We start from the raw sequence: 21,297 nt of genomic DNA, 5'->3' as shown, positions 1-21,297 counted from the left end.
CATGATACCGCAAACATGACATTGCAGTAACCCCCAGCCCTTCAACTCCCTGGACACTGTGGGCTTAAGGAGGTCATCCAGGCCAAAGCCAGTGACCTCAATCCTCCGTGGCACTGGGACAGCTCTGCTCTGGTGCCAAGCTGCCCTGCGGCTGGCCTGGCTGGCCCCGAGGGGAGGGGATTGCTGGCAGCACCGGGCAGGAGTGGGCAGCCTGCCTGTAAACCCCCCCCCCGGCTGTTCTTGGAGGCATCTCTGGGAGCCTGCTGGCACCTCGCCCCGCGGAGAGCTGGTGCTGGCTGGCTCTGGGTCTTGGCACAAGATGAACCCCCAAACTGCAAAGTGGAAAAGGTCAGTCAGAGCAAGCTTTCTGCCCCACAGAACCTGCTAACAGCATTTGATGAATATCAGTTTATATTTATTTTTTTTATATAATTGATTGCAAATGTTAAAAAGAGGCTGTTTACAGCATACGGTAAGTTGTTTAGTACCCTGCATGAATTTCCCTTGGTGAGGACTGTAAACTTGGATTTTTTTACAGTTCTACAAATGATTTTCAGCCTTGTGCTTTCTCTCCTGGTCTTACTCACCACGGTGACAGCAATCCACATCACTGCTGTGGGCTGCTCTTTGGGAAGTGGGCACGCGATGACACACTGGGAAAATAAAGAGCCAAACCTCATTTGGAGAGACATGATCAATCTTTGCACAAAGGGGATGACAAGCAGAAGGAGAAGGTGGAGACTCCAAAAAGGAGACTCCAGTTTCTGCAGGGAAGATTGAAAAATCGGGTTTTGTTTTTGTTTTTTTTTTCTGTTTTTATTCTGATGATACACTTTCCTGAAGGTCACAGAAATGTCAGGGAGACCGTTTAGTAACACCACCCCCCGATGCTCTGTCGGGATGCTCTGCAGCACTAAATTGTCCCCGGTCATCTTAACCGATATCGTTTTTTAACGCAGGGATCGCGCCGGACCCGCGGCGGCTCAGGGCAGCGATTGTCCCTTGTCGCCGCATCCCCCGTCCCGCCCCTCGCGGCCGTGGGCGATTTCCTCCCGCCCCCTGCCGCCCGCCGCCGTGACTGCATCCCCCCCCACACCACCTCCTCCCGCCCCGGGCAGCCGGGTACCCCGGCTCAGGTCTGGGGGTCACAGGGAGGTTTTGGTGGCCAGGATGGGCTGGCACCCTTAAGCATCCCTGCTCCTACTGCTGCTTATAAGGATTTTTCAACAACGTGGCACAAGCGTTGATTTCCCATCCCGAATAAACACACAAGGAAAGGAAGGAGGAAGGAAGAAATGATTGCCCCATCCCTGGAAGTGTTCAAGGCCAGGCTGGATGGGGCTTTGAGCAGCCTGGTCTGATGGGAGGTGTCCCTGCCTATGGCAGGCGGTTGGAACTAGATGATCTTTAAGGTCCCTTCCAAACTAAACCATTCTGTGATTCTGTGATTTCACACATCCAGAAGGGAAATGGAAGAGTGCCTGGGAAGTTTAAAATATAGCTCAGCAAAAAGAAGGGACAGAGTAGGGCCTTGTGTGCACCCTAAAGAAAGGGAACTGGAGGTCAGGTGGCTACAGGCTGCGAAGGCAGCTGAATCAACGTCCAGCCCTGCTGCAGAACAGCAGCTGATGCTGGAGAGGTTCCGCAACACCTTTTGGAACAACTTCTGTTCCGGTAATACAATGATATTAACACTTCTCAGTGGTCAGGATCAGGAAACTGTCCGGCACAGTATGACATTATATTCTTTTTCAAAATGCTCCAAGGCAAGATAAACAAGAAGTTCAGTCTCCAGGCAGGGTATGCTGTAACCTTATTCTCTTATGTTCTCTTTCTGAGATATTTGAATGCAAACACTAGAGAGAGATAAACACCTAAGAACAGTCTGTTGCAATTCTACATTCCCCTCTTTTGAGGAACTTAAAGGGAATGTAGTTAAAATGTTCATATTAATGTTAAATGTTAATTATTTTAATCAGTAATAAACATATTCAGCCTGTCATAGCGAATGGTCAAATGGAATTTTAGAAACAGAGATAAGGCGGAAAAAAGTCTTGGTATATCATTCTTTCACTCTGTTTTCTATCCAAAAGATAGATCTCTCCTAGGAGTCACCATAAATGGCAATAAATACCACAGGTCATACCTTAATCTCTCTATGCTAAAAATCACTATTGAAACATTAAGAATAAATAGCATCTAAGTGAGGGCCTTTTTGGAAGCTTTAACCCAAGCAATTGGAAAGTTGGTATGCAAGTTATGTGAGCCAATTTGGAAATATATTTGTAAACAAACACAGTTAAATGCTTGTATACTGCTGCCTGAGGTGGTAGACAGCATAGCATTCCGATGTGGAATATCTCCATTCCCCTGGCTGATGTCCGGAAGAGCACTAGTGCTTCTCATTTATCAAGTTCATATGCTAAAGAAACAGTCTTTCCTTTCATGGAAAAGGATGCATGTATTGAAGAACTGTTGCTTCCACGTCTAATGGGTAGATATTAGTGAGATGCCCTTGGATTCAGAATAAGCAGTCAAAGGAAGGTAAACAAAGTATTCAAGTGATTCAAATCTGTTATAGTCTGTATCAACTGTATGCTCTTAAGTAGTAAAGAATTGCATGGTGGAGTTATTGAAAATGACCACATAGCTTTGACTTAAAGACCCTAGAGCATATTCCCTCAGTGATTAATTGAAGCGATTCCACGTTGGTATAATTACACAACACACGCCATCTTCACTCTGTTATATTTTTTCTGAGATGGTAAATCAGTGATAGGTCTGTGACCTGCATGACTAGTTATCCATACCCTACAATGACTGGTAAAGAATAAAACCTTGAGGCAATTGAAAAAGAAAATGCAGTAACATATAGAAAAACAGTAGTAATTAACAGATCTTTTTTCTTAGTCTTTTGAAAAAAAGTCGAATATCATAGTTAATATCTTCTGCTCAAAGTAATGGCAATTCTACTTTTAATAAGGACACTAAACTTGCTGGTATTCCAGTTATTTTCCGTTTCTAGAAAACAGAAAATATTTCTGTGCCTAACTATTCTGCAACTAGAAAAGGGGAACGCAGTGTTTTGAAACAAGCCGATCAGTGAGTCTGGCTACATTCTTTGCAACAGCTGACCTGCAGCCTCCCCCTCGACTATTCCCACTTACATCTTATAACATTCTGGAGCTTCATAGCCTGTGACATCCATCCTGTCCTACTTCATCAGCGCATCTTGGATCTAGACTGCATCCAAGTCCCAGGGCTGTGCCTGTCTGCCTTGCAGTGAGGTTAACTCTCAATTCAAATGGATGCTGGTGTAATCCAAGAGTTGAAGCATGCTGAGATTTGAAGCTGTCTTGCAGGTTCAGCTGAAGGGGCATGATAAAGGAGATTCGTGCGGGAACAAGGTTACACCAGTAACCATAAGAAGAACAAAAAGTGGAAAATGTCCAAATAAAGACAGGGGAAAGCAGAACATGCCAGTACTAGCAGGCACATTTCTAACATCAGGGATCATAAAGGTTTATTTCCTGAGGCATGCATATTAGAAGGACCTTTCTTGGTAATACTTTTGTGGGTGGATAAGAGCTGGAAAATACCTTTTTCTGTTGTAACAACATCCTCTGAAGTGATACAGTGCTGCAGCACATGGCTCAACTCATAGAGGAGAATTAATAAGAACAAGCCATATTTACTTATGGAAATAAAAGCTGTAGTTTTCTCCCTTCCCCCCTCCCAGTGACAGTGCCAAGTCCTTGCACTGTTCAGTCTCATCCTTAAGCCTTGCAAGTAAACTCAGGGATGAAAAGCGTGCCTTTGTTCCCTGAAGTATCAAAGGAACTATGATGTTCCTTTCTCATGCCAATCATTATAACAATCATTAAGTCAGCACAATAGGTGCCGGGCTTTCATGTCCTTAGGGTTGATGGCACATGCACAAAATATTACTGTTATTGTTTTTATTACTATTTTTAGGCATATGTTGTTAAGACTACAGCAAGCCTATGGAAACAGCAGATAGTCAGTCGGTGGCTGTGACTGCTGAAAGGTGTCACTTGGGAATCTGCTGCAAACCCCCACATGAGACATGTTGGGTGAGGCAGAAGTACCAGGTGATAGTCCCCAGCAGGAAAGGAAGACGCCAGACCAGCTTTGTCCTGGTCCCGCTTCCACGGGGTTTGTGCTACACTGGGGCCCTGTGGCTTTGGTGGGACTAGAATCAAAGCACTCAGGCATCATCTTGTCTTTCTGGGAGCCAACAGTGCAACATACTTGGTACTAAATTCTGGCAGCTGTAGCTTTCTTTTAAATATATTTAACTGCTGTTGTAACTGAAAATACTGTAAACAAGATTACCAAAACATTGACTCATTCTCAGGTGCTTTGTGAAAGCAAGGGCACGTTTCTTTAGGGCTCTACCCTAGTGGCAAACAGAAAAGCTTATCTCAACTGGACTTTGATTTAATCTGATTTAATTTTTATTTGTGTTTTTATTATTGGCATGAAGGAAATTGTGGATCTGGAACCTTCAAGGTGTTCTGGAGTGTGTCAAGTTTGAAGATAGAAGCTTATGATTATTCATATCAGTACAAAGAAATCCTCAGATCTAGTCAACCCAACACAACAGTAACAATAAAAATTATGCAATCAAGTGCCCATTCCATTCCTTTAGATTTATCTTATTTTACAAATAGAGAAACTGCGGTCCACTGTGGCTAAAAGATGCCAATGGTTGCAAAAGAAATAGATGGGGAGTAGAAATTAGTTGTTTCAGGTTCTAGCTTGAAACATAATTCTTCCCCTCAAACAAAAAAAACCCAGCTTGTGAAAAGCAAGAGATCATAAAGTTCAAATGACTGAGCCCTAAGTTAGTAATACATACCCTCAAATTCCCACATGTACGTGATTGCACTTGATCCATCTAAGTAGCGAGATCTGTACATTGCAATATCTTGGTTGATCACATAATTTAGTTCCCAAAAGTCTGACATTGCAAATCCTCTGTTGACATCATGGAGCATCCAATCTGTGTAATCCCTGAGGCACAGAAAAACAAAGGAAGCAGATATTCAAATACACCTTGTGAAAATCAAGCCTCTGAGGTTAAGTGAAGGTCAATAAAAGTATGAGAAAAGGCAAAAGCAAGACAGAGCAAAGATTTTCCCAGATGTGCATCGCTGGAAGACCTGACTAAAGAGTCTTAAAAACTTTTCTCGTGGTCCTTGCTAGAGGCTTGGCACAGGCCTGAGGAATCCATCCCTGCTTTTTAAATAAACCTCAATGCTTGTTGTTACAGGAGCACACGTGTGCATGTGGTCATTGCCACAGATGTTTAGAAATCCAAACAGGGTAGATTAATTGAGGAGAATTATTTGTTCCTTATGTTAGTCATTAAGTACTACCGTATTAATCTAAGGAACCTAGTAGTCTGGGATAGAACATGTAATTTCACCAAGTATTTTTTCATCTCCCCACGTATGCCAGACATTTCTAGCCAGAACTTTCTACTTCAAAATGTTATTTCCATACTCCACTCTGGTAAGTATTCATTGGCTGAACATAACAGAACAGTGATACCTGCCAAGCATAACCTCCTCGTCTAGAAACGAAGGCAGCACTCAACTATCACTGACTGTTAACTCGTAAATCAGTTGACATGAGCCTGGAATCCTGAGGGACAATTAAATATCTCAAATTTGCAAATGCTTTTCTTCATGTAGTGTAAGTGATCTGGGTAAAGTAATATTGGTTTAGAAAATCAAGATAACTTGCCATTGATTCCTTTAAAAAATTACCTATGTAGAACACATTAAACCACAAAACTGTACCATGCGACTGGCAGCTCTTTTTGGATGAATTGCAGAACTAAAAAAAAACAACAGCAGGGTGAGCACTGAAACAGCAGCATAAGGCTTAGCTGGTTGTATAGTCATCCATTTAATCCATCATATACATTTATAATGTAATTTAGCAGCTACTCATGTTGATAAATACCACAAATGACACTTCACAGGAGCATTACCAAGCCAGCCAAATCTCACATACTGAATGTTAGGTTCTTATGTCTCCTCATGTAATTATGTTGATTTTCCCTCACTCCTCCAGTTAAAATCAAAAGAAAATGAAAAAGAAAATACCCCACTTTTTCAGTAGCTCTTATTCTAGTTACCTCCTACATCTGGCCATGTGGTAGGGAAGAAGAATGCTCTCTAGAGAGAGCATTCTTGATGGACCTTGCTGGGTCTTCCTAAGAGAAATCGTAGCTTAATGTTACCCAATCCCCATATAACTTCCAGAAGCCCTTTCCTGTCTGGTCATTTCACATACTGCAGACACATAGCAGTACAAAAGAAAATGCATTAAGTCTTAAATGTCTCAGGAAGGAGATAAACAATTGTTCATCACTTTTTTGGCCATGGTTCGCCACTGCGCTGTAAGCAGCAGCTGGATTTAGGACAATACGCTTCTGGTGAATAGTCGCAGGTATCATTTTTTTAATGTATCAGATGACACCCAATAGACACATCTTACATAAGAGATGGAGTAGAAAAGAGTTGCTCCAGCATTTGTTCAGAGTTTGCATGTTTGGCTATTCCTTTGACAGCTTCAGGTCTTTTCTCCCTGCAAAGTAGCTAGTAATCACTCTAAGTGGATGCAGAGAGAACTATAGCTCCTGAGAAAGGACTTCTAGACACAGAGATGCTCACAGCCAGAGGCTGCTTTAGAGCTACCTTTGGTACAGGTTGCAGGCAGATAAAATGCGATCCCCTACCCATGCCCTTATCTAACCAAATCTTCTGCCTGGTCCTGTGAGGACGTTCCTCATAAACTACTTCACTCCACATTGGCAGGAACTTTCAGTTCAGCCTCCCTTGCTTCTCTCTGCTTCTCTCGAACCATGTGAAACAGTCCAGAAAAATCAGGATTTGTGTTTTGATAATACAATTTAGCCTAACTTTTCCCATTGATTGATGGAGTAGATAGGCATTTGTATCTTCAGTATATGAGCAGTATCTTGAAATGTATACTCTTAGAGAACTGGTACAATGGAGGGATGCTGCAGTTCCTACTTTTCAGGCTGCACAAAGAAACTAAAGCGCAGGTCTCCCAGAGTATGGAGAAACCCAACCTTTATCGATTTCCTTTGAGTCACACAGGAAGCTGTTGCTAAAAGAGAGGATCCAGAATCCTGGCTAGGATCTTAATTACTGTCATTTTGCAGTTAATCCCGTTATCCTTCCTATTTATACAGCACTTTTCAGTTGATCACATACAGTGGAATGCTAGAATGTAATTTTGGGAGCACAGCAGCCCATTGCCAGGACATATCCACATTCATGGAGACCTATCAAGCTATTAAAATGCGTTTTTTGAAATTGGAGACTGCCCTAGAAAAGACTACACTGTAATTTCCATGCAGTGTCAGAACAGATCGATCAAGAACAGCAGTTCAGGATCCTGGCTACCGTGAGGAACAAGGAAACAAACACTTGTCCCTCTTCACTAATCAGCCACCCCTCCACAGGCAGCTGGCAATGCAAGCAGGATACCTGAAGGCAATCTGCAAAAAGATTATTTACTATTGATGAAATTCAGTAGCCTCTAAGGTAAACAAGTGCTCCTCACATGAAGGCTCTGGAGTCAAGGCCCTCGCTTCTATTTGGGACTCATTAAGCACAGAAATAATCCAGTGGAAATGGCTGCTGGTACAAAACCAAAACCGTCTCCTCTCCCTGAGACAGATTTTGTAAGCCAGACAGATATTTTCCATGACTTTATGTGATTTATTGCAGCATGTTGGCACTAAGCAAGGGGGTTTGATGCTGTGCATATCTGGTGCAAATTCTTCTCACAGAAATGATTTTTGGTCTGTCATGTCTATCTTTAAGTTCAGAGGTCCCTGGGAGAATGACTTTGCTCAATACAAATATAAGTAGTATAGAAATGAAACCCTTCTTCTAGTAAACTGTTTTGCAGGTTGAGCGCCTCACACTGATTCATAGATCTCCAGTGTCAGACCTGCTTTGACATGCTGCTTAAGCATCACTCTTTACTAATTTGCAGTATGTTCAATAAAAGGTACAAATTATCAGCTGACAGGAGGCATTAATTTGATGATGCTATGAGAATACTTACAAAATTAAATTAGTCTCAGCATTGGTTAAAAACAGGAACACAGACAAATAGGCCATGGTAGAGACAACATGCACGTGGGAGAGGTTTCCCTCAAGTTTTCTCAAGAAAAGAACCCTACAGCACTGCAAGAAGTCATCCTCGCTCTCTTTGGGCTAAATGAAAGACGAATATAGTTATGGGGGTGAAAGCTGCTATGCAGAATTTTGATATTTTTACTGGGAGTAATGCTTAATGGCCCAGTAAAGCTGTAATAACATACAGAGCCATTCATCTCCAGGCCTCTGAGACAAAAATAGTCGGTACACAGCCACAACGAGGTTGTTATCTGGTGAACATCCAGTAAGACAAAAGTTGGATGTGTTCCAGACACTTCAAAACGAGCCCTGTGTGTAAAGCTGGTAGTTATAAAACTATTTTCAGTTCCCGTCCAGAAAGGTAACAAGGTGAAAGAGAAGTTCAAAGATCTCATCTGTGGTCTTGGCAGACCCAGCAAGGGCTGCAGAGAAGACTGACTGGGGAAGCGGAGAATTTGGGTTGGGAGGATACGGTAAGTATTCGTCTCAGGTCCCGCACACACACCACCATTCAAACTTTATGCTGCACAGCAAACACAATCCTCGAACCAGAGGTTCAGCGCTGCTCTCTATATGCACTTTATACACAGGGTGACATGCAGCCCCAGAACAAGCACAGTTGGTGTCTGGCAAGACCATGTGACAAGTTGTACAAACAGATGCAAAAATTTTAAGAAGCTATGACAGAGAAAAGACCTTCTTACAAGCCACTTGTTTTGCACTTTTCATTCAAACGTAAAAACCTGCAACAATTGCACTTTGACATTAAAACTTGTAATCTCTCTTCCAGGCTGTTTTTTAGAAGGGATATTGTAGCTACAACTCAGACTAGTCTATTTGCAACACAGAGGAAACACCATCAGCAAAATCCCTCTCCAACAATTATACTAAATTGTCCTGCCACTACTACACCGTATGTCCTTTCCCTTGCCATTGGCGCACAAATTAACACAAGCAACCCGGGGAATAGGAGGGATTTATTTTGTAGCTGTTAGGGCTTGCCTCTCACATGAAGGAGATAATCTCCCAAGATTTACTCCTACGATGGGATATTCCAATCATTCCATGGATTTCAGGATTAGTCATGTCTGAGGTACAATTTTTTTAGCTGTTTTGAAATGTCAGGAGTGAGAGCTCTCAAAATTAACTGCTTGTGGGGCCAGTTGTGAAAGATTTGAACTCAGTCAATACTTTCCCATGCTGTTGCACAACAAAAAAGCAATTGGACAGCCTCTTACCCCATTTGGAAATATCATTAGAAAAGTGCTGGAATGGGGCAAATCAGCTTTGAACTTTGCAATGCATTTTAAGGCCTTACCAAACATGCACATGGAAAATCCAGTGCTTGCTTCACCAATGGTGTATGTCATGGCTAACATTTTCTATTTCTTTGTCTCTTCCAAACATAAGGGCCGCTTTGTCAGAGGGTGTTGTGTACTTGGGTTTCCTGTCAGTCCATGGAGGGCTGGCTGAAGAAGTAGAATAAAGCATTTTCCTTTCGCCTCCAAGAACTTTGTGTTCACATCCTGGGTATTGTCTGAAGTGACAGAAGGCCTGAGTGATTTTCTATTGACGCATATGTTCCTTCTATCAAACGAGTGAACAAAACCCACCATAACAGGAATGAGCTGACAGGCCACATCATTTTTTTTAAAATAGCAGGTAGTAACAAAACTAGGTGATCTACCTAAAAATTTGACTGAAGCTGGTCACAGGCTTCTAGTTAGGCATTTCACAGTAAAACATGAGCAACCAAGCAACTTGATCCTCACCTCAACAGATTTTACACCAAAACAGTCTCATTGTCCTCAGCCTCAGACATGATGCAGATCTAATACACAGTTCATCTCCTAAGAGAAGTTAAAGAGGGTAAGGGGATAAAAGAAAACAGAAGAAAACTTTTTAAAACCCTCAAAAAAGTACTCAAAGCTCTTTTTTCAATTTTGTTTTTTATGCCGTAGGTAGGTTTTAAAATGACAGCTGCTGAAAATGTCTGGAGAGATTTAATTCCCTGTCTTCAGACGAAGAACCTGTCTTTAGTTTGACAGACTTGACCAGAAGGGTTCCCTCCTGCAACTATTTGCGTAGGAAACCATGTCGAGGAGTCACCCCACGTGTTCAGGGAGAGGTTTGATTTTACTCAAATGATTCATGATGTTACAGTGCTATGTTCTCTTTGGATGTTTGATGTTCACGGTGATGTAATTTTCATGTTTTGAAGTGTTGTGTCTTTTGTTTTTCCTTCTACCTGCCTGCTTTTTGGGTAGTCATCAGACAATGAAAATGTTCCTCTAAAGGAGTACTCTGAGTTCTCATAAAAAGATACTCTAATTGTCCAGGCACTTGCACAGCCCAGCCCTGTTTACAATAGCCTCAGGACCAACCTCTGTGCCAGAAATAGTTTATTAGGGAACTGGAAGTGTTTAAGCCACTCTATAACTTGCACGAGGTCAATGTAAACATTCCACCTGGGCAAAGAGCAAGGGAGGACACGCCATTACAAACCTTGAACAAGTGATGCCAGCTGAACCCAGGACAGAATGGTATAACAGACTCCAAAGATTTCTAAAACTAAGCATTTAGGAAGAAACCTTAAATTCAAGGCAGTCAGATCACACTGACTGAACACAAAAACTACTTCTTTACACCCCACCTTGACAATCCAGCTTTGCATTGCTGGTCCTCTCCACACAGCACCGTGCTCTCTCCTGCAGCAGGACCTGTGGTGCCAGGCTCGGCTCTCTGGGAGACGTGTGATCCAGGGCTGTGACAGAGAAGTCCAAGTACACAGGAGAAGCTGCAGTGCAAGCTGCAACAAAGCCAGGGGAGCAGGTCACCCTGGAGGATGTGTTCCCTGGTGTCACAGCTTTTCCCCATCTTGCCACCTTTTGCTTTGGTCTCACCAGCACATTTGATGCTCTCAGAGACATCAGAACCTCAGCATTTTAGAAGGCCGGTCCAGTTCATATAGCCATACTATTGAAACAGCGCATTAATCCAGACCAATCCTCCAATTCTGCGCAAGCACAGATTGAAAGCAATCCTCTTCAGCCATTTTCAGAAACCACATTTGTTACAAAAAGTCTACTTTCAGTCTGAAATTTGAAACATGTGGGTGAGCTTGTTACAAACCCTGGCTCTGATTAAAAGCAAAGCTTTCCTTCCGGATCTCTTTAGATTAGATGAAGTAAGGTTGCTTTCTCATAGTCCAGATCTCTTAGTCTTTCCCTCTCTCTCTCTAGTTTTTTCAGTGCCAATGTTGCTTTACAATGCTGTTTGGCAGTGGTGAAATGGCATATGCTAACAAACAATATTCACTCATAATTAATTCATAAGTATTCCAAGCAAACTTTCGTCTTCAGCCAAGGTAAAGAAATGGACAAACATATTCAGGCTTCAGCTTTCAAGCACTTTATTCACTGCACTTGGAATCAGCCTTGCTTCGCTTTTCTGAAAACATTCATACTCTCTGTTTCTGGCAGGTGCTGCACTTTTGGATCACTGCAGTAGAGCATTAGAAATAATTCAGGAGTTCCTGAGAAAACTGGGTGCCATTTCTTCGCTCCGTGATCTCTTCTGGTTCATCTCCACCTTTGCAGATTTTTTCCGGTGTTATAATAAGGAAAAAGAGAAGGTACTTTTAGAAACAGCTGCATCTAGTCTTAGCATTGTGGGTTGGCCACTCTCACATGCACAGGTTTCATACCCCAGGTTTGTAGAAAGTGCTAAAACCAAAGCCAGAAACATTGCCAAAGATGTTTTTTAGTCATCAACCCAACCCAAGCACTATTAGCTTTTGCCAGTTGTGTATGTCTCTTTTCCAAGCATGTCCCGTGCTTCCTACAGTGAAAGTAAGACACCCATGTTGCACCCCGAGGCTTCAAAAGGTATGTGTGCTTTGTGCCCAAGTATTGTCTATCTAACAATGGAGCTATTCCACGGAAGGAGCAGAGCAGCCGCTTCTCCCCCCCGCCCCCAGCCTTTGTAGAACAAAGCACTGAGCCCCTCAGGAGTCAACTTTGTTGTTTTGCTGTTGTATAACGAGCTGTCATCCGGCCACAGGCGCCAGTGGCCGCAGCCCCCCTTACCAGAGCAAACAGTTCAAAAGCAGGGCTGGGTTTATGCAGTTTAATTTGATGTGTCAAGCATCTTTATTACAAGCATTCTTGCAATGTTTGCTGTTAACACTCAGAAAAGAACATGTATAAAATCTAGCCAGGACATGGGGAGGGACAGAGGGTAGCTCTGGCAGCACCTCTCACTTGCTCTGACAGAAACTGTAATTTTCAGGCCCAGCGTGCAAACTAACAAGAAAATAGTTCAGCAGGCTGTAATATTGATCTTCCCTGAACATCAGATGGGGATTACAACCAAACGTGTTTGCCACCAGCAATCCGGTCTTTGCCCCTCCTTTATATGCTTGGCAGTCACTTCCAAGGGGAGAAAAAAAAACCTGTTTGCAGATAAACAATTTGTGGCCAAATTAGTCAGGCCAGATGTGAGTTAAACTTACAGTAATTATGGCGGTTTTATACTCTGTCTCCAAGTGGCTGTTTACCTCCCTTTCGGACTCTTGGGAACAATATGATACAACATCCCATGCAGTAAACGCTCAGTAGAATTCCCTCTGCCAGAGATAACAAACTGCAGATACTACTGTGCTCAATGATCTCAGGTTGGGAAGAGACACTGCTCATTGACGTACTCTTCAAGGAATCAGAGCGAAAAGAAAAAAGTCTGGAACCACAACCAAAAGTAGTTGCTGACAGTTAGACCAAACCCTTCTGGAAACCTGTCAGTGTTTTCTTCTGCCATCTATTGCACAGGCACCACAGTTATAAGTGATTCAGATATATTCCTGATTAAATCCAAGAAAGATGACATACTTCGTAATAACGATAGGCAAATGGACAGAATGATTTAAAAAGTAGTCTGTTCTTCCCTGTTTCTCATAATACCTGTACGTATTTTGATTCACAGCTTAAACCTCCCAGCTCCAGCTAATCCTTTCAGAAATAAAATTGACACACCAGGCAATAATAGTCTTCATATAAATGAAAAAGCTTTTCTTTTCCATGATCCCATTGACTCATTCATCTTTCAAGTGTCAGCTCCAAACACGTTTCTTACAGCAAACCCTCCGCCACCAACATTCATGCATGGACTATCTATCATAACTACCGACAAGAAAGAAATGAAAGCAAGCTGCTTGTTTGTACAGGAGCAAGAATGGTCTTGTGGTTAAGACACTTTGCCTGTGATTGAAGACGTGTGGATTCCCTTCCTTATGCAGAGGTTTATACACAGATTTGTGTGTGAGTTTGTACCAAACATTTACCTTACCTCTTGTCTCGATTCTCCTTTCCCTAAAGAGAGCATTACAATAACAGAGCTTTCAAACGACACTGGGACAATTCATTTTGACAGCAGAAAGCACATTCAGTAGTTTTAGTTGCATATATGAGTAATTAGGTTACCATAAAGAGTGAGATGTTGTAACTCTCCATCTACACCAACTTTCTTCACCAAACTTTCCCTGAAGTCTATATCTATGCTAAGAGTGTTGGGCAAGCAAACACCAGCTGAGCAAGAAGACCAAGCCTTGTTATGGTAAGTAGATAGACACCACCCAAGGAAGGTAGCCCAAGGCAATGGGCAGCTGGCTAGAAAACAAAGAAAATTCTTTTTCATAAATGAGCTCCTCCCCAGCAGCACACAAACACGCCTAAACTAGCTCTCTACAGTTCAAAAAAACCCACCCCAACCTTCCAGTCTTTTCTACCTAGTAACAGGCTCCCTTACAGGGATTCCACACTCCAACTCAAGCACATACGCCATTGTGCTGTGTGATGATTCCCCCACTTTCCTTCAAAAGACTAAGGCAAAAATCCCTAGTGAGCATTTAAAAGGATATACCTTGTACACTGTTATACCACCTCCTAATAGCAGCACATTGTTACCAGAGCACTGTCTAATCAGTTACTTAATAAAATATGTCCTTTCCAGTACCAAGTAGAAAACATGCTCCAGTGAGCAAGCTCTTGGAATCCTTTCCAGCAAATATGCTTTGTCCAACCTGATAACCCTCTGCAAAACAACGCAACTGTGACAAATGGTGTTCATGAGTGGTAAAAGAGAAGGAAAGGAGGTTTGAGGTCTTTACCCCTAGTTCTTACACTTTTCCCTTCAAACTGCACTGCCTGCCTTTCTGCTTCACGCGCTCCCCTGGCCATTAGCACCCCTATATATTTTGGGATTGGGAGCACTTGACCTGACTCCACATTATTCATTAAAAAGTAAGCCAAACACTCTTCAGACAGCTGCTCTATCTGTTTATCATAACACCAGTCTCACCCACCATATTTTTAATCACTCCAATGTCTGCATGTGCTGCATGCCCCAGGGCTCAGGAACCTTATCATATTGTCGATCTGTATAGAACCATGCACACTCTCTATCTATAAATAACAGAAGTAATTATTACTAGTAAATAATATATACTGGCTCATTTAAAATGAATCCTGTTCTCCAGTCACCCTGGAGAATGAATAACATAGGCAAAGCTACAAGGCATCACTTTAAAATACTTCTTATATAATTATTATGAAATTGCATTAGGCTATGACTCATTCCTGCAAATGCAGGGTTCATTGAGGGTAATTAAAATAAGTCACCCTCTCTTCAAGGCAATGACTCATAGGCTGCTGCCCATAACGGAGTGCAGTGAAGTCAGAGAGAAGCTCCTCTCTTCCCACTGAAAAAGCAATAGCAACTCATTAAAGCAGTGGGTAGGCTCGGTTTGCCCTTCCCTTTAGTCCATTTAGCCAGCAGGTTTGGACTTTTTCCCGGTCCAAGAAGTTAAGTCGACTACATGTTAACTAAGTGTCTTACTAGACTATAGGGAAAAATAAGGGGGGTAAACACAACTAGGGTATACTCAAATGGCATTTCCCTAAATAATTGTTTCCAGGATTTAAAAAAAAAAAAAAAAAAACAAAACGTTGTCATATAGCTGTCATCTAATCAAAAGTTGCTAACAGTAAGGTGCCATACTTAGTAGGTATATACGGACCATTTCATGACTGAAGTCAAGTTGCAGCTGAGATTGAACTAAGTGCACCCAAGAGCTAAGAACAGGAAATTAAGTGTGTCATGCTCCTTTGATACTGCGGAAGGAATTATAGCAAGACAGGTGATGGCAGCCTCTGCACCCATGCATATCTGCACAATAGCTGACAAGATTTATATTCTCAAATCTTTTTAAAAAATACACACCTTAGCCAAGTCAGGTTGGAATAATTCATATAGTTTGGGAATTTGGTCACCAAAATACAAAGCTACTGAAAAAAATGAGTACAAAACCCAGTAGAATTTGGCTGCAGCACTCTCCCACACTCCAGCACTAATGACAGCTGATAAGTAGTTCTTTGTTTATCTCTACCATGGTTTTCCATGCTCTACAGTTAGTGTTCTGTCTTTTCTAGTATGCTTTGCTAAATGCACTTCATTTTTTATAAGTGTATTCTTTTCATGAGCTTTTCAGCTCTTTTGATGTGGGAAGAGCCAGACATCAAATAATTTCTCATAGATATTCTTAACAGTATTTCATATCAGAAGATAGCTGTCCACATGATGACAATTAACTTAGGGAATAGAGTATGCTTTCAATATATAAATCAATCTAAAATCTACCAATGCTGGAAAACGTATTTATTTGGAATACATGATTAAGCCAATAGCCTGTCAAAAGAATGCTTTCTCATTATAAACCCCTTTGCAATAACACAGATCATAATTGTAGGAATCTGTGATAGTTCAGTATTAATTAACTGGTTTCTTTTCCTTAAAGCTTAGCATGCCCGCTAAAGCTTGCAAAAAGTTGTGCAATATCAATAATGGAGGACATGCGGAGTTTAACCTGTTTTATGAGCCTAATCAGAATGAATTTGTTAAGGAAGCTGCCAGAAATACTGAAGGAGTTGCAGAGTTCATGATGTCCAAGCCAGGTTAACTTAAAACAGTACTTTAAACACATACCTTCTCTTTCAGGCTTTGCTAGCACATTCCAAGTAGTGAGTGGTTGCTTTGCCACTTTCTCTGTACCAAGGGGGACATTAATGCACGATATCAACAAACCCCATTTGAATATAAAGCATGATATTGTACATTGGCCCCAGGCCCTAAAGGCAGGGTGGAATTCATTTAGCAAGCTTTTTTTTAAAGCTGTTTAACTGCCAATTTATTTATTTTCCTGGTTGGGAACTGAGATTGTAACTGATAAAAGCAATCTGCTTTGGAATTTGTACCCAGGTTTGCAAATATCTGTGGTACATCATTGGATATAAGCCCACTTGTATAAAAAAAAAAGAAGCGTAAATTTACATTACTATAATTTTACTGAATCTGCCTAGGATGGAGCTAACTTTCCTCATAAAAGCCCATAGAGACCTGTGCTTTGCATTTGTGGCTAGAGCGGTGTTGGTAACACACCAGTGTTTTGGCTATTGCTGAGCAGTGTTCACACAGCATCAAGGCTGTCTCCCCAACCTTCCCCACCAAAGACCAGTAGGCTGGGGGGGCAGGCAAGAGGTTGGGAGGGGACTCAGCTGGGACAGCGGACCCCAACTGACCAACGGGATATTCCCTACCATATGATATTTTGCTCAGCAATAGAAGTTGAGGGAAAGGGCGTGGGGGCAGGGGGGGGCTGCGCAGTTAAGGTGTTTGTCTTCCAAAGTAACCGCTCCACGTACTGGGGGCGTGTTTCCCATGAAGTGGCTGGGCATCACCTGCTGATGGGAAGTAGAGAAAACATATCCTCATTTTGCTTTGCTTCTGCCTGCAGCCTTTGCTTTTCTCATTAAACCGCCTTTATATCAACCCATGAGCCTTCTTCCCATCATATTTTCTCCCCCTGACCTATTAAGTGAGAAAACAGCTTGTGGGGGAGAGGTGTCTGGCAGCCAGCCAAGGTCAAAGCACCACAATAATATTCTCTGATTTTTAACCTCCTATACTTTGACGTGCCAGAATTTTCAGTTCAGGTAGACAGAACTGAAAGGTCTTCCGTAGCTCATCATTGCGTCTGTCTATTCTTTGTGCCTCATTCGCACGCTTTCTTATTCTTATGGTTCAGGTCTTCATGTGATAGAAGCTATAAGCTCAGACCATTTATTAAGTGTTGCACCAGTCTTTTAAACAGAAACATCACATGTTATCTTTTTGCCACACCACTTTGCATGGTGGCTCTGTTGTATGAAATGAGTATTTCATTTCAAAGCAGTGAGTCACGGACACACAGCAGCACTCTAAAAATCAGCATCCCAATGAATAAATCTTGTGGACTGTTTCAATAGAGAGGTGCTAATTTTGTGACACAGAAGTCCAGAAGATCACACTATAATCCTTAGCTGACCTGTGAGGTTGTTTGTAATGACATTTATCAGTGTTCTGGCAACTCTATTCAATGTCTCCTTCATATAAAATTAGTCCACTCCCTTTTTCCCTCAAAAATCTTTTAAGAGCATGACTGGACAGAGCACAGAAGCTTACTAAAACGTTCTCTGTTCTGTCTTTTTGCAGGCACATGCTCAAGCACTCTGGAAAATAATTCAACATTTTTCACTAAAATGACTTCTAAATACAGAAAGATCCATACTGGGGAATATCAGTCACCTGACAAGCAGGAAACCTTTGAAATGTGCTCTGTATTTCTAAAAGAAATAGTCTGAATTCCAGATTCTTGGCTTTCCTGAAATATGCTGGACTTCCCTCCTCTCAATTATGTCCTTCATAAAAAACTGCGGTTGCTTTGTCTCACCAGTGGAATTTCATTAGTACAGAAAAAGAATGACCAAAGCCATTATTGCAGGACCAGGAACAAATGTGTATGAATTATGTATGCTTGTGCACTAAAGAACTGTATGAGATTGTTTTTATTATAACCATTATCCTGTCTTTCCCACTCCTCTATTCCTATTTGTGTTTCTGATTTGTCTCAATATAAACTCTAAAGTTAGAGGCCATGTCCCTATGTTATCTATGACACTAATGGATGGCACTAGAACAACAGTGACTACAATGCCATTGCTGGTAATGCTCATCCAGGAGACCTGGCAGCAAACCAAGCTTTACTCATCATAGGTACAAAATTTGTTAGGATAGATATAGGCAAAAAGCAAATTCCTTTTATCAATACATCACTTTTATTGATCAAAAGTGGACACTCAGGCGTCTGAATTGTGTCTGATGACTGCATTTCTTCATGTTAATTAGTGCTACACTGAATATTAGGGCACGTTGGCCAACCTATATATGTCAACTTCTAAGACAAAGCTTTTTCCTTCCAGCAGCAAAAGAAGACTCAAGGTTAGATCCTGACCAAATCACCACAAATGCAGTTTATGGAAGAGTATAACCTTTGAATTGCTTGTTGAGGTACTCCAGGATAAACTGAAACCAGAAATTAAAGTTACTCTTGATTATATACGCTTTATTTAATCCAATGAGTTAAAGAAAGAAGTAGCCTGTTCCCACTTTGAATTTGTATACATTGACATAACAATGGCTTTTGATAAGAATCAAGCTTTTCTTTTCTTTTGGCTATGCTCATATAGCATGGCCAATGTTTTAATCGTCATTGTGAAATGTTGGTTTGATTTTCAGTGTAGTATCACAGGTATTGCTATGCCACAGACACCTTGGAAGGCCTTCACAAACTCAGTGCCTCATTTATTTTAAAGGTTTGCTTTAAATTTCTTCTGTGTCACAGCACATATCTATAGCCATGTTTTCAAATAGAGCAAGGAACGCTTGAAAGGCAGGCACACCAGCACTGAGACACGTAATTAGGTTTACTCCTAGAGATTTGCCTCAGTACAGTTGCAACCCTCATTGTCACTGAGAACCACATGCCTAGGCCCACATGAGGCTGAGATTTCTTATCACTTCTCTCTTTCTTTCTCACACGCTCTTTGTGTCCTATTTTTTTTTTTAATAACGAGCAAGATTGAAGGGGGGCAACAAGTATTTTCTATTATAGGTAATTGGTTTGGCACAAGGATATCTGAGTAGGCTGGAACTCTTCAGCTTGCAGAAGAGACAACTCATGACAACAAATGATAGAAGTCTGCAATATTACAAGTGCCTTGGAGAGAGTAAAGAGGCATCAGGTTTTCACCCCCTCTCAATAAAAAATCTAGGGCCCATCAAATGAAGATGGTGAGAGCAAGGTTCATAATAATGAACAACAGCAATGGTTCTTTGTGCAGCAGGTGCTAGAACTATGAAATTCACTGCCCAAAGAAGTCACAAAACCTACAGTTTAGCTAAGTTCTCCATGAAATCGGATGAGTACGTGGGGGCCCTATCCGAGAAGTTTATATTGTTATCACTGTTCCTGAAGCACCTACTTATGTCCAGTGTTGAAGAAAAGGTACAGGGCTAGACAGATCCTTTGTCTGATCCCTTTGTAACTGTTTTAATGTTTTTATGCTATATATTCTTGAGACTGGACTTCCTAGGAATCAAGACAAAAGCTTCTGTGCCACTCAACCGTCAGAGTCCTTACAAACACCTTGGAAGCTGTTCACCAGCTTCAGCCAAGGCTGACAGTGGGGACAAAGTTTCTGAAATAGTAATGGTGTACAAGTTTTTTGAAAATCAGTGGCAGGAAGAAGAAGCAGATCCAAATTATTCACAGAATCACAGAATGGTTGAGGTTGGAAGGGAACTCTGGTGGTCATCTTGTCCAACCACCACTCAAGCAGGGCCACATGAAGCCAGTTGCCCAGGCTCTAGAAAAAGAGAAAAAGACTTAAGCATTCACCCATTAGGCACCAGAGAAACAGTACAGAAGAGAAAAAAAAGAAAAATTTCATATATTTTACAGCTTGTGGAACTCAGTTCTTACTGCAGAAATTTTACACTGAAATATTTTGGGGGACAGAGATGACCGAAATTGTACTTCCAAAATTTGGATTTGACTTTATCAAGCTCGGTAGTTCTTAATCTTCATATTTATCTCATTTCCTAGGCATAATTGCACTGTGGCCTATGACTATGATGCTATAAATAAACTCCAGCTATAAATGACTCATAACTCTCAAATATAATATATAATATCAAATTATGAAAGTAATACATACACAATGCATTAATATTGCAGCAGCATCCAAATAATTGCTGTGTTTTCAATATATCTAAAAATACACGGATGTGACCATAAAATCCATTTCTTTTGTGATAGTGCATAAATAATTTTTATTGTCAGCTGCATGTGGAGCTTTCAAACATGACACATCTGTCTTGGCCCACAAATTCTCTTTTCGCAAAGAAAGCAGAAGCCTTACTCTCTGCCCTCTCCATGTCCAGGATGTTGCCTGTTACCTAATGCCCGCTCAGCTTTCCTTCGTATAATTTAGAATTTTACTTTAAAAAGTGCCTGGGGATATTTCAAGTACGAAGGGAACACTTTAAATCCCATTTTTATTCTTTGCCATGCCAAGGGGCAAAAGCAATAACCTTATGCAATGTTGCACCACGTTGCATAGGCTGATGTGATATTACATAACACGCTCTAGGTACTGAAAGAAACAAATGTTTTCAACATTCACACAAAAAGCCCTAAACGCGGGGGTCCTTTCAGTGCACTGAATGAGAACAACAATATAGACACTGTGAGCAACAAATCTGCCTTTCAGCTGAACTCATTCAGACAGACATGTAAGACCAGGGCTCCTGTTGCGCTCACTTTGCCCCAAAGCAACCAGGAAAAGTTCTGTTAAATCTCCCAGAAAAAGCAACTGGGTCTTGCATTGTAAAATGGTGTTTCCTTTTTCCATCAAAAATTACAATGTTCATGAGTCCACACACCTTTTGATGATCACTTTTTAATCTTCTATTTCTATTTCAGTCATGAAACTGAAATTGAAATTCGAAGTTTGTCTACACTCCTGTGGAAAAGTAAAGGGTGATAAAGAAGCAAGCTGTAATCTCTAAGAATAAAAGGTCAACACCGGACCATTACCAAACATCTGCACACTGTTCCCTGTGTGCATTAACTCTCTGGTGATCAAGCAGGGTAATC

At 41.5% G+C, this 21,297-nt stretch overlaps 1 long non-coding RNA gene across 1 annotated transcript; it reads left to right on the top strand.

Annotated features, from left to right (window-relative positions):
- The first annotated feature begins 273 nt into the window (after window positions 1-273).
- Window positions 274-17,890, top strand: LOC134513125 (uncharacterized). Its single transcript, XR_010070328.1, has 3 exons — window positions 274-348; window positions 11,693-11,844; window positions 17,793-17,890. It is a non-coding gene; the product is annotated as an uncharacterized LOC134513125 (long non-coding RNA).
- Window positions 17,891-21,297: the final 3,407 nt, after the last annotated feature.

This window comes from Chroicocephalus ridibundus, chromosome 3 (genome assembly GCF_963924245.1).
Source record: "Chroicocephalus ridibundus chromosome 3, bChrRid1.1, whole genome shotgun sequence".
Classification (NCBI taxonomy): Eukaryota; Metazoa; Chordata; class Aves; order Charadriiformes; family Laridae; genus Chroicocephalus; species Chroicocephalus ridibundus.
The sequence above is the reverse complement of the archived record's forward strand: the minus strand, read 5'-3'. Positions and strand labels throughout refer to the sequence as shown.